Source organism: Prionailurus viverrinus, chromosome D1, assembly GCF_022837055.1.
Source record: "Prionailurus viverrinus isolate Anna chromosome D1, UM_Priviv_1.0, whole genome shotgun sequence".
NCBI classification, from domain to species: domain Eukaryota; kingdom Metazoa; phylum Chordata; class Mammalia; order Carnivora; family Felidae; genus Prionailurus; species Prionailurus viverrinus.
The window spans coordinates 18502138-18515124 of record NC_062570.1 but is presented as its reverse complement, the minus strand read 5'-3'; the positions used below and the strand labels follow the sequence as shown (position 1 = coordinate 18515124).

At 39.2% G+C, this 12987-nt stretch overlaps 1 protein-coding gene and 1 non-coding gene across 4 annotated transcripts in view; one reads left to right on the top strand and one right to left on the bottom strand.

Annotated features, from left to right (window-relative positions):
• The window catches only part of TBCEL (tubulin folding cofactor E like), a 76912-nt gene that overhangs the window by 51828 nt on the left and 12097 nt on the right, over positions 1–12987 (bottom strand). The window contains exons 1-2 of one of the 3 annotated variants that reach the window (XM_047877983.1): positions 9793–10078; positions 9546–9653 (exon numbers count right to left, since the gene is read on the bottom strand). The exons of 1 other annotated variant lie outside the window; for it this stretch is intronic. The gene's annotated coding sequence lies outside the window, so the exon portion shown is untranslated. Of the gene's footprint in view, positions 1–9545; positions 9654–9792; positions 10079–12987 lie in introns of those variants that run through there. One more of the 3 variants, XM_047877984.1, reaches the window with a different exon arrangement.
• On the top strand, positions 12491–12575 carry TRNAQ-UUG (transfer RNA glutamine (anticodon UUG)). The gene has a single exon. It is a non-coding gene; the product is annotated as a tRNA-Gln (tRNA).

Genomic DNA, 12987 nt, shown 5'->3' with positions numbered 1-12987 from the left:
TATTACTCAGCCATAAAAAAGAACGAGATCTTGCCATCTGGGACAACATGGATGAACCTAGAGGGCATTATGCTAAATGAAACGAGCCAGAGAGAGAAAAACAAATACCATATGATTTCACCTATATATGGAATCTAAAAAACAAAACAAACAAAAAGACAGACCTTTAAATACAAAGAAAAACTGATGGTTGACAGAGGGGAGACAGGTTGGGAGATGGGCAAAATAGGTAAGAATGGGGATTCGCCTGGATGGCTCAGTCAGTTAAGCGTCCGACTTCGGCTCAGGTCATGATCTTGCAGCTTGTGAGTTCGAGCCCCGCGTGGGGCTCTGTGCTGACAGCTCAGACCCTGGAGCCTGCTTCGGATTCTGTGTCTCCCTCTCTCTCTGCCCCTCCCCAGCTCACATTCTCTCTCTCAAAAATAAACATTTAAAAAAAACATATAAAAAGGATTAAGAAATACAAACTTTCAGTTATTAAAAAAAAAGTCATGGATAGGGTATATATTCAACAAAATATTATAATAATGTTGTATGGTGACAATGCTGACTACATTTATTGTGGCAAGTATTGAGTGATGTACAGGATTGTTGCATCAGTATGCTGCACACCTGGAACTAATATAACATTGTGTGCTAGTTACACCTCAATAAAAAATAAAGTGCAATGTTCTTAAAATGTTAAAAACAAAACAAAACAAAACAAAACCAGGAGAGAGATGACAAGGGCCTGACCTAATACAGTGTTAGTATAAAGAGAAAGCTGGGGTAGATTCAAGGTCAATTTAGAAAAGCAAGCTTTTCAGTCCAGTCTCCAAGTTAAAAAAAAAAAAAAAAAAAATATATATATATATATATATATATATATACACACACACACATACACATATATATATATATATGTATGTATATGTATGTATGTTAAAGCAAGCTTTTCAGGAATTATAGGGGCTGAGAAGAAGATAGAGTCAAGACTGATCCCCAGGTTTCTAGCACCAGTGACCAGGTGACTGATGATACCATTAAGTAAAAAGAAAATATGAAGAGATTTCGTTTTGCAGAAGAAAATGATGAAATCCACTTTATCCACTTCCAGTCTGAGGCATCTGTGGGCTATCCAAGGAAACAGTCTGCAGTTGGGTGAGAAATGTGAGCTAGAGATGAAGATTTCTACATCATCAGGATACAGGCAATATTTCTAAGAAGAACAGCAGGACAATCGAACTCTCAGGGACACTGCTGTTTAAAGGACAGGCAGAGGGAGCAGAGTCATGAAGGAATGGAACAACCACAGAGTAGAGTGTACAGTCAACATTTTGAAAAGTTTTTTTTAAAAAAAAATTTTTTTAATGTTTATTTATTTTTGACAGAGAGAGAGACAGAGCACAAGCAGGGGAGGGACAGAGAAAGAGGGAGACACAGAATCCGAAGCAGGCTCCAGGCTCCGAGCTGTCAGCAAAGAGCCCGACGCGGGTCTCAAACCCACAGACTGTGAGATCATGACCTGAGCCGAAGTCAGATGCTCAACCGACTGAGCCACCCAGGCGCCCCGACATTTTGAGAAGTTTTAATTAGAAGAGCAGCTGACAAGAAGGGGAGGATGAAATGGGCTGATAAATTAGGCAGGAACAGGACAGAGTAGAGAATTGGGGGCAACTGTCAAGATTCTTCCTCTTAAAATAGAAGAGGGATGAACATATGATTATAGATTACAGAGAAGCAGCAAGTAAAGCTGAAGAGGCTGAAAATGACTACTTGTATATGGTCCTAAAAGAAACCAGCAGGTATGAGCATTAAAAAACTTCTCAGAAGGCTGTGTGATATGCGCCAGATAATGCTCCAAACTATTCGTCATTGGAAGTGACATATTTACTTCACTATGTTACACTGGTTTACTTTTGCTTATATGGTTTAATTATGCTGAGTGGTAGGTATTTTCTCATGTGACGATACTAACTCCACCATTACAGTATAAAGGGTAACACCACAGGGTCATTTTATTTCTCCAATATTAATTCCCAGCATCTGGCACAATGCACTATACAGAACTCAATAAATGTTGTGGAGTCCAAAAACCACTAGCTTCCAGTGTGCCAAGCAGGAGGAGCAGAGAATTCAGGATGGGGAGTAGGTGTAAGCCCCACTCAGTACTACCACTTAATAGTTTTGTGTCATCAGGCAAGACACTATTTCTCTAGGACTCAAATGTCTTTGTCTGTAAGATACCATAGGAACATCTAGACTAATGGGCTTCAGGGCTGCTATAGAGCTCTAAAATACACAAATGCATTATTGGGATTACAGGGCTGTTGTAAAGCTCTAAAATACACACATTATTAATTACATATTACAGGAAGTTGTAGTATGGTAGAAAGCACATGAACATAGAAAACTCAGGTTTGATCATTTATTAGCTGGGTAGAACATAAGCTGGCTATGTAACCTCTCTCTACTTTAATTTTCTCACCTATAGATGGGCTAAAATGTTCCTCTCAGGTTTGTAATAAGAATTTGAAAAAAAAACATGAATATAAAAGTGGTCTTTAAACTTGGCCCATTCCCTAAATTACTACCAGGGCCAAGTCTACTGCACTTTGTAAAATCAACTCACAAATGCCTAGAACACAGAGTAGATACTCACTAAGCACATGGCCATCTACTGAACAAAAGTTTCATTTATCAAGGTCTAGACTATGAAGTACATTTCACAATGAGGATATCACACGACATCTTGAAAATTCAGGACTGCCCTCTGTCAGGATCCTCATTCGTGAGCTTAAAGACAGAACCTGTTAGTACAAGGCAGTTTGTTCTTTCCATCCACACGGAGTGATAAATGCTGCTGTCCTCCATCTCAGTGCTGATGGTTGTCACAAAACTGAAGTGTATGTGTTCATCAAAGACTTCAGGAATCTTCAGGTGGAAGGTTCTTTTACAATGTAAACTTATCACCAACAGCAGACAACACAGGGCAGGTGCTATGCCACTAGGGACAGACACCACGGTTCTTATCAAAGACCGGTCTCAAGCAGAATGCCAACAGAATTTTTGGAAGTGTTTAACAAAAGTCAAAGAGGTTACATTGTTATCTTTTATATACTTGGCAGTTCAATGGGGCGTCAGGATGATTCAGTTGGGTGTCTGACTCTTAATTTCAGCTCAGGTCTTGATCTTATCTCACTGTCAGTGAGCTACTTAGTGAGTTCAAGCCCCACATCAGGCTCTGTGCTGACAGCATGGAGCCTGCTTGGGATTCTCTCTCTCCGTCTTTCTCTCTGCCCCTCCCCTGCTCGCACACACACTCTCTCTCAAAAATAAATAAATAAACATTTTTTTAAAAAAAGAATAAAAAGTGTGTAGGGAGGGTACTCAACTCACTGTGTGTCAAAATAATGTTCGCCAAGTTTAAATAGCATCTTTAAACTGGAAGCTTTAGAACCACTTAAACTCAAGCCAATTCAAGGGCAATAATCTAATACACAACTTAAATACAGGCAAACTGAGGGATGGCAACACTAGAGGCATACTCACATTAAAATAAGTCCTAGTAAGCCAGCAATCACGGGAACTTAACAAGTTATTCCTCATGGCCCCATGCTTTAAAAACTCTTCCAAATAGTCTAGAGGTTTGTTTCATATTCTTTTTTTCCTAAAGACTTAAAAGCAATGCCAGGCGCCTTCATTGGTCATTTTCCAGGATACTCTATTGGAATAGCCTTCCAGGAATGTAGACAGTGTACACAAGAATACATGGGCTTTGAATTAGAACATTAAGATTGCAAAATGGATCAGTAACATAAATCTACTCAAAATCTGTTGGGGCAGTTTTAGGAGGAACAGTAGGTGGGAAAGGAAAACTGAAAACCAAACAGACTGAAAAATGAGGAAATACAGGATGGAAAAAGATCTTTAACTGGAGCCTTTTAAAAGGTTTTGGGGGGGGGGGTGGAGGGGGTAATCTATGACTTTCTGGAAAGAACAGGTGTCAAATTACATCTCACTACCTCTGTAGTTGGCAGAGTTCTAATGCATTTGTAAAAGTATTCTGAATTGGTTCTGAAAGCCAGGGAGCCAGGAGTCTTGGGTGATGTTGGTTCCATTACCCAGTTGTGGAGTGTGCCTGTGAAAATCTCAACTGCATTGTGCCTCAAATCTGAACCATAATGTGCTCTTGTAAAAGTGCTTGGAGAAAGTCAGGATGAAGTGCAAATTGGAGGATAAAGTGCTCAGTACATTTTTGCCAAATAGATTAGTATAAGAAAAGAATGTCCAGTCACTTAAAACTCCTCATCACTGTCAAACCATTCACACTTGATGTTCCCGGCAAAGGGTCAGGTCAAAGTCGGTATGAAACTCAACACAACTGAAAACAGAACACTTCTGACCACTAACACTGGAAGATACACAAGACAAATCTTCACACCGGTACGCAAGATCAATATGTACTTCACAAAAATACTTTATGGTGGAGTACCATACTTCATGAAGTGTGAATACCAATACCACTAGCCTCACTCACAACTTCAAAAAAAAAAAAAAAAAAAATCCAGAGGGAGGAAATGAAGAATAAGGGTGCAAAGGAGAGTCGCTTTTTCACTGCACCCATTTGAACCACCTGAGCTCACTGCATGTATACATCGTCTTTTCCTTTCATATACTGTTATCTTTTTGAAACATAAACATTTTTAAGTGATCTATCTGGGAATGAGCTAATAATCTACCAAATGGCTTTTTAATTCCTCATTGTTATCAACTGCCTGTGAAAAAAGTTCCAAACTGGAATTTGGAATTCCATGTGGAATATAGAATATTAGTAATAATTTTTAAAGGAATTAGGGAAGGAGGAAGAAAAGAGAAATAGCATGGTGGCCAAAAGGAAATAAATACTTTTGTAACACAGCAACTGGCAAAGAAAAAGAAAGAATGAAACCCACCTGAGCCGCAGAACGAGACTAAACGAGGGGAGGGTAAGACAGAGCCAGAGCACACAGGCTCCCCAGGGCCTTAACAAAGGTGAAGCAAAAGTCCACCGTGACGTGTACAGAGGGGTTGGAAGAATACCCTCAGGTCTGCAGGGTCACTTCCTTTGCTAGCCAAGTTAAATGGGTTAATAAAAGTTAAGTAAATATTTTATACAAATTACCCAAGCTGTATCAAAACTACTGTGACTTTGGAACCACAAGGACTCCAGGAGGCAGAGCTTACAAAGCCGTAAGCCCAGGGATGCTCCGGGAGCTCTGGGCTTCCCAGGCACCTGTCACTGTGGAGACAACCAAAAAGAGCTGTGCTTCCTGAAGCAGGAAGGTGCTTCGTGTGCAGGATACACATTACTGCAAGGGTAAATGGTTGGGAACAGATTCATAGTTGTTGTTTTTAATGTTTACTTATTTTTGAGAGAGAGACAGAGACAGAGACAGAGACAGAGTGTGAGCAGTGGAGGGGCAGAGAGAGAGGGAGACACAGAATCCAAAGCAGGCTCCGGGCTCCGAGTGGTCAGCCCAGAGCCCGACGTGGGGCTCGAACTCAGGAACCGTTAGATCATGATCTGAGGCGAAATCGGATGCTTAACGACTGAGCCACCCAGGTGCCCCCAGATTCACAGTTCTAAAAAATAAATCATAATAATTCGAAATATGCATTAATTTAGGATGAGCCTAAATACCAAGGAAGAGTTTTCATAGCATTAAACTAATGGAGAAGAGGGAAACACTCCTAGGTAGTTTTCAATTATTTTCAGCCATCTGACATGGGACTGACTTATGTACAGCTAACCCATCTTATCTATTCATCGGAGAAGGGCAGCAAAACCACACTCTAAAAGCTACCTGCTGGTATTTTGTTACCAAATACTTGAAAACAAAACTTAAACTAAACATTTTGGGAGAGGCTCTACCAATTCACTTTTAGTTTCCTTTGGTCAGATGACACCTTGTTCCCTTCATCTTTCTGCACTTAGGTGCCTATTTCCCTTACAAGACAATCTGAGAATAAGAATCTCTTTATCACTTGTTTAATAAAATTGGGGACAACAAATATACTTAGTTTTCTCTGCTCTTTTTTTGCACTTTATCAAGTGGTTCCCATTAGGCTTATTTGCCCGTCCGTTCGTTCATGAAATGTGTGCCCTCACAAAGCTTACAGCCTCATTTAGTTTCATTCAACAAAGATGAACAAAAACCAAAAAATAAAAAAAACCTGAAAACAAAAACAAAGATGAACCAGACACCAGATCTATGTCAAATGCTGGACTAAACGCTGAAAGAAAGTGAGAATGAGTAAAATCCAAACTCTGCCCTCAGAGCATCCACAATCTAGAAGGAAATTCACAGAGATAACACAAACCTGAAATACGCCACACAGAAATAGTGAATTCAAACAGAAGTGATTCACTTTTGGAAGCATGATCAAGGAGGCTGAAGGTAAATCGTGAGCCATTTTGAAAGACAATGAAGACTAGGTTAACGGGATGGAGAAGAGTATTCCAGGCACAGGAAACAGAACGTGAACAGGCACAAGAGACACGAAACATGGCTATGAAGTGATACTGCTAAAACAGAAAAGACATGTGGGGAGAGCACGTGAGGCAGGAGGCTTGACTGCAGGCGGGGGACAATGGTTAGCTCATGACTGACCTTGCTCAGGTCAGCCTCCTCTTATATGGATAAAAGAAAACTTGATCACTGTGAATACAAAAGGTGAAAAATGATGAGAATTTTTTAATCCTTAAAGGACTGGGCAATTAGGAGTTTGTTACCTTAAGGGAAGCAGTTTCAGTACAAAGAGGGCATAGAAACCATAGCATAGGGAATGAAGGAAATAAGTGAAGACTGAGTATAGACCATGCCTTTGAGAAGCTCAGATGAAAGCAGAAAAGATAGGACAGGTGATGAAGAAACACCAAGTGTTCAGAAAGAACAGTTTTAGATCTTGGTCTTTCTTAAAAAGGACAAAAGAGAAATGTGTAGGCTGAATTTGGGGGTGAGGCAGGTGGAGGAGGTTAACAACATACCAACAAAACAAGTCTAAAGAGGAAAAGCTCGTGAACATTCCTCTTAGGATTACTAGCTTTCTCAATTTTTACAAGTTTATTTTTTATTGTTTGTTTGTGTGTTTGTTTTTTTTTTTTTTTTTAATTTTTTAACATTTATTTATTTTTGAGACAGAGAGAGAGAGAGAGAGAGAGAGCATGAACAGGGGAGGGTCAGAGTAAGAGGGAGGCATAGAATCTGAAACAGGCTCCAGGCTCTGAGCTGTCAGCACAGAGCCCGACGCGGGGCTCGAACCCACAGACCGTGAGATCATGACCTAAGCCGAAGTTGGACGCTTAACCAACTGAGCCACCCAGGCGCCCCTGTGTGTTTGTTTTTAAAAAGAGCAGGGGAGGGGCAGAGAGAGAGCAAGAAGGAGCAGAGGAGGAGAGAGACAGACAGAGAGAGACAGACAGACAGAAAATCTTAAGCAGGCTCCACGCCCAGCTCAGAGATTGATGCAGGGCTGGATCTTACAACCGTGAGGTTATGACCTGAGCCGAAATCAAGAGTCGGACGCTTAACTAAGCCACGCAGACACCAGTGTTTATTTGTTTATTAAAGCCCATTTAACTTCTGCTTTGTGGATTCCTAACACCATCACCAGAAAGCTTCCTTTTTAGAAAAACCCCCACTACACCCAAATCTTGCCAGATTCTCAGACATTTCAGGTACCTGGGACTTTAGTTTGTTTTGTTTTCTAAATCTCTCTCATCTTTAGCATAAATGTACCCCAATAAAACATAATTACCCTGTGGGATATATTTTTCCCTCCAGGAATGATTAAATTAATGAATAGATGAAGGTCTATTAATAAGCTTCTTTCTAAATAATTGTTTTTTAAAAATGTAAGTGATAGGGGAGCCTGGGTGGCGCAGTCGGTTAAGCGTCCGACTTCAGCCAGGTCACGATCTCGCGGTCCGGGAGTTCGAGCCCCGCGTCAGGCTCTGGGCTGATGGCTCAGAGCCTGGAGCCTGTTTCCGATTCTGTGTCTCCCTCTCTCTCTGCCCCTCCCCCGTTTATGCTCTGTCTCTCTCTGTCCCAAAAATAAATAAACGTTGAAAAAAAAAATTTAAAAATGTAAGTGATAGACATTCCAAATTTTTAAAAATTTCCAGTTGAAAATCAGTGAGAGACCTGTAATCCCATGTAGTTTCCATGTAGATGTAGTTTCTTGTTTTATTAGGTAAGCTAGCATGTAAATAGGTGTTACCAAAAGCAATTGATATCAGAAGCACATCATATCATATTAGAGCCACAGCCAGAGCAGGAAGCTGTGGTCAACAGATGTAGCAAGTAGGTTAAGCCTGAGGATGCACCTAATGGTGTGTATTTTTTCTGGGCCGTTTTCCCATGCTATGTAGATACACAACTTTTTAACGAAATTCAATTACTTTTAGGTAGTTGCGTAACCTGCCTTTTTGCTAAATAGCTCATGAAAAACTTTCTATACCAATAAATACATATCTACATAATAATCATTTTTCAGGTTTGTAAAGTATTCCATTAAACAATCTTTTGCCGCTGAAGTCATGAATGACAGCTATCTTGCCCATAAAAACACTTCAGGGACATTGTCCAAGGCAGTACAATTAAGCTAGACAGTCTCATCCTGTATGGCGTATCTAATTTCATTTATCATAAAGTATGCATACCTGTAATTTTATCTCACTTAACCTCCTCTGACCATTATGTACTATACCTTAGTGGATGCCTTCTTGGGATGAAAAGTAAGGAAAATAAGCTAATTAAAGTTTCAGAATGAGTCTGTAGAATTATAGTTCCCCAATTCATAAATTTACTCTAAGCATTCCAAGTGCAAAACTTGACCGCAGCTGATAAATCCATTATCATAATACACCATGCCACAGTTTCACAGCCTACTAAGAACCACCCTGTTTCTCAGTCTCTCAACTGCACACTAAACTACACCCAAGTGTAATAATGTGGCATATCAACTCTTTTTGGTAGAAGATTAAAAAAAAAAAATCCAACACTGCCAAATGAAATGTGAATTCAGACTCCTGGTCAGTCCTTGGGTTATGCTTTTAGGGGGCACTGCTTCCCCCTTCACGTACCACATCACTTTGCTTCACCTTAAGAGCATGACAGACCTTAAAATATCTAACCCAAATTCTTTACTTCATTATAGTAGTGACGCCAAAGATGTCTAAAACTGTGACTCCGTGTTACCAGTGAGTACGGCTTCAGAGCTGTCTATGTTGTCTACGAAAGAACTATATTGCATATGAGGCATGTTTAATGTTGGACAAAAAGTCCGTTTTCTCATCTACAGCCACACAGTAGCAAACAGGACTGCCCCTCCTGGGCATGGTCTACTGAACATAAACACAGCACTTGACAGGTCTTATCTAAATGCTCTAGCCCAAGAATGTTACGATTTTGATGAAAAAGTAGTTAAAAAATTAAGAACATACCGCTATTAAAAAAAAATAAAATGCAAACATACATACACACATACATAAAAAGAAAACACTGCTATTTAGACTTAAGTACCTCTTTATGTGAAAATATTTCTAAGCACTTCTTCCTTGATTTGCAGTTTCTTACTGTCCAGAAATGTTGGCTTAAGCCAGTTGTCTATATCCTATGAAATCATGCATTCTGAAATAAAAAAAAAAAAAAATCACTTTCCATACACTTTCAGCCATCACAAGAACAGTGAAAAACGCTCAACATTCACGAGTTCCACTCTTACTCCCCGTCTCAACCCCTTCACAAACAAATTTGCATCCAACCCTACCTTTCCATATGGCAAGATTCCATTTGGGAAAATCTCAAGGCTTTAATGTCTCACTCACTCAAAATTCAGGAGGTAGATACATTTGCTCTTGAGTCAATGTTCTCCAAAAGCCAAGTCTCCCCACACCGAGATTAACAATCTTTTAAAGGCTAGTAATTTCCATAACCACCCTCTGAAATAGACAAACTGACACTTATCTCTGTTTACAGGACACGAAACTGAGCTGACTTGCTTGAGTTTCCACGGCCCAACCAGCATGCTAAGTCATACTTTCGGTACCCCTAATCTGTTGAGTCATGCTATCTTTACTCAAAAAAAAAAAAAAAGAAGGTGTATTTCATGTCGACAGTATATGACACCATGCACAAATCATAGAAACACAACTTATTAAAATAATCGAAAACGATCATAGCCAAAACATGCCTTGTAAGCACATCAGGGGAACTGAACCACAAAACTAAGCAGCAGGGCTAGTCTCGTCACCAAAGGGGCAAAAATTATTTTTAACTTCTCCTTCCCAACAAAGAGCAATGGATATTAGTCTCTTGAACAGAGTAGTTTTCATCAGAAGAAAATCATATATGCATGCTATCTTTCAACTGTGAATACACAAGTTTAAGGTCATTACTCGGCTGAATACAGAAGAGATTACCCCCATTATCTCTCCTCCTGAACACCTACAAAAACTATTAAGTTAAAGCAAGGCCTCACTAGGAACAAACTACTAGTCCATCACTCTGCAAGCAGCCTTATAGCAGAATTTCTACACCATTCCAGCACATAACCAGGGATTGCCAGGATGTTAAACAGCAGCTACACAGAAAAGTTGCAAAGTTTCCAGATCACTAGCCTCTTCCACATTTAGTGCTATGGTGGTTTGCCCAGTGGTAGGTAACATGTGCTGTTTCTAAAAACCAAACTGCTTGGAGGTAAATCAGAACTGACTCTACTGCTCTGTGTGACTGTGGGCAAGTTACTTCGGTTCTCGGAGTCTCCATTGCCTCATCCATAAAAAAGAGTAACAGAGAGCCCCCAGCTCCCAGCTCATACGGTTGTTAAAGAATGGAGACAATATGGGTAATAAGTGTTTAGCACAGTGCCTGGCACCTAGAAAGCACTTAATAAATATCCATTTACTATAGTTTCTACTGCCACCGCTATTACTACTCCCATCACCACCCAGGGAGCATGGTAGCATTAATGTACAGCTGGGGGGACTTACTTGTAACTTTGTTAAATAGATTTGATCTAACTGTTTTTGGTCCCAGGACCATGCCAATTAATGCCAATTAGTGACTCAGGCAATAAAAATGTCTGACACTTCTAATGTCATTCCTCCTTAACTAGAAGGTCTTTCCCCTTCTTCTCTAAATTTTATGTATTCTTCAATATCTTGCTCAGAATAAACTTCACAGATACCTCCTGCCATAACGGTCCTTTTCCTTTGAGCTGAGCTCAGGGTATCTACTGCCTAAAATTTTCAGCGGGCGATTAATCAGTCACATGTTAGCATGGTATCATTTTTGTCCTACATGCCATTATTATTTAACTTTGACCCAGTAATGTGATTTTCATGTGTTTATGTCTCATGGCCTTCGATTGTATAGCTCTTGAGGGTAAGGACCATATCATAATGTTTCTTTGTATCTATCAAGGACTGGACCTTTACACATAATCAGCACTCTATAAATGTGCTAATCAATGAGTTTTCTAATCACTTTTGATTGTGGATATCAAATGTATTTTACAAAACAAAAAAAAAAGCAGTTTTATTAATAAACTCTGAGACCAGAGTCCTTGTGAACAAAAATGCTTCATAGCTACTGAAACGCATAATTATGTCTACCTCTCCATGGAGATTCCAAAAATAAGAGATGAAATGATACAGCAATGAATCAGGAGCAGTCAGAAATATTTGCTACCTAGCACAAGTTAAATTCTTCTGCAAAAACTATAGTCACAACAAATTTAATACTGATTATTTTAGTATCCATATTAATACTTCACATTTTATATGCAAAAGCTAGTGATTTATGCCATACTTGAGAACAGGCACTGTTTAGTAACGAAAGATGAATATATGTGCCTTTCTGGTGAGAATGTAAAATGGTATAGCTGCTGCGGAAAACAGTATGGCAGTTCCTCAAAACATTAAACTTATAATTTACCATATGACCCAGCAATCCTACTTGTGGATACATAAAAAAAGGACTGGAAGCTTGGACTTGAAAAGATATTTGTATATCAGTGTTCATAGCAGCATTATTCACAATAGCCGAAAGATGGAAATGACCCCAATATCCGTGGATGGATGAATGGATAAGCAAGACGTGGGGTGTATACGGATAATGAAATATTACTCAGCTTTGAAAAGAAAGGAAATTCTGACACGTGCTACAACATGGGTGAACTCTGAAGACATAATGTTAAGTGAAAGAAACCAGATATAAAAGGACACATACCATATGATTACACTTATATGAGGGATCTATAGTAGCCAAATTCACAGAGAAAGAAAGTAGCATGATGGTCACCAGGGACTGGGGAGAGCGAAGCATGAGGATTCCTGATTCATGGGGACAGAGTTTCAGTTTAGGAACGTGAAAAAGTCCTGGAGATGGATGGTGTTGATAGTTGTAGAATAATGTGAATATACTTAATGACACTGAACCATATACTTTAAAATGGTTAATGGGGCGCCTGGGTGGCTCAGTGGGTTGAGCATCTGACTTTGGCTCAGATCATGATCTCACGGTTCGTGGGTTCGAGCCCCGCGTCAGGCTCTGTGCTGACAGATCAGAGCCTGGAGCCTGCTTTGGATTCTGTGTACCCACCTCTCTCTGCCCCTCCCCCACTCATGGTCTGTCTTGCTCTGTCTCTCAAAGATAAATAAATGTTTTAAAAAATTTTTTAAATGGCTAAAACTGCATTTTACCTTATATTTTACCACAATATAAAATATTTCAAAAAATTATGGAACATATGCCATACACACACACAGTGTGTATATATATATATTTATATATACATTTTTATATATTTACATATTACATATTATTAATATATATGTATTACATATGTATTATATATTTATAATGTGTATAAATATATTTTATATATTTATATATTATAAATTTATATTTATATACTATAAATTTATATTTATATATTATAAATTTATATTTATATATATGT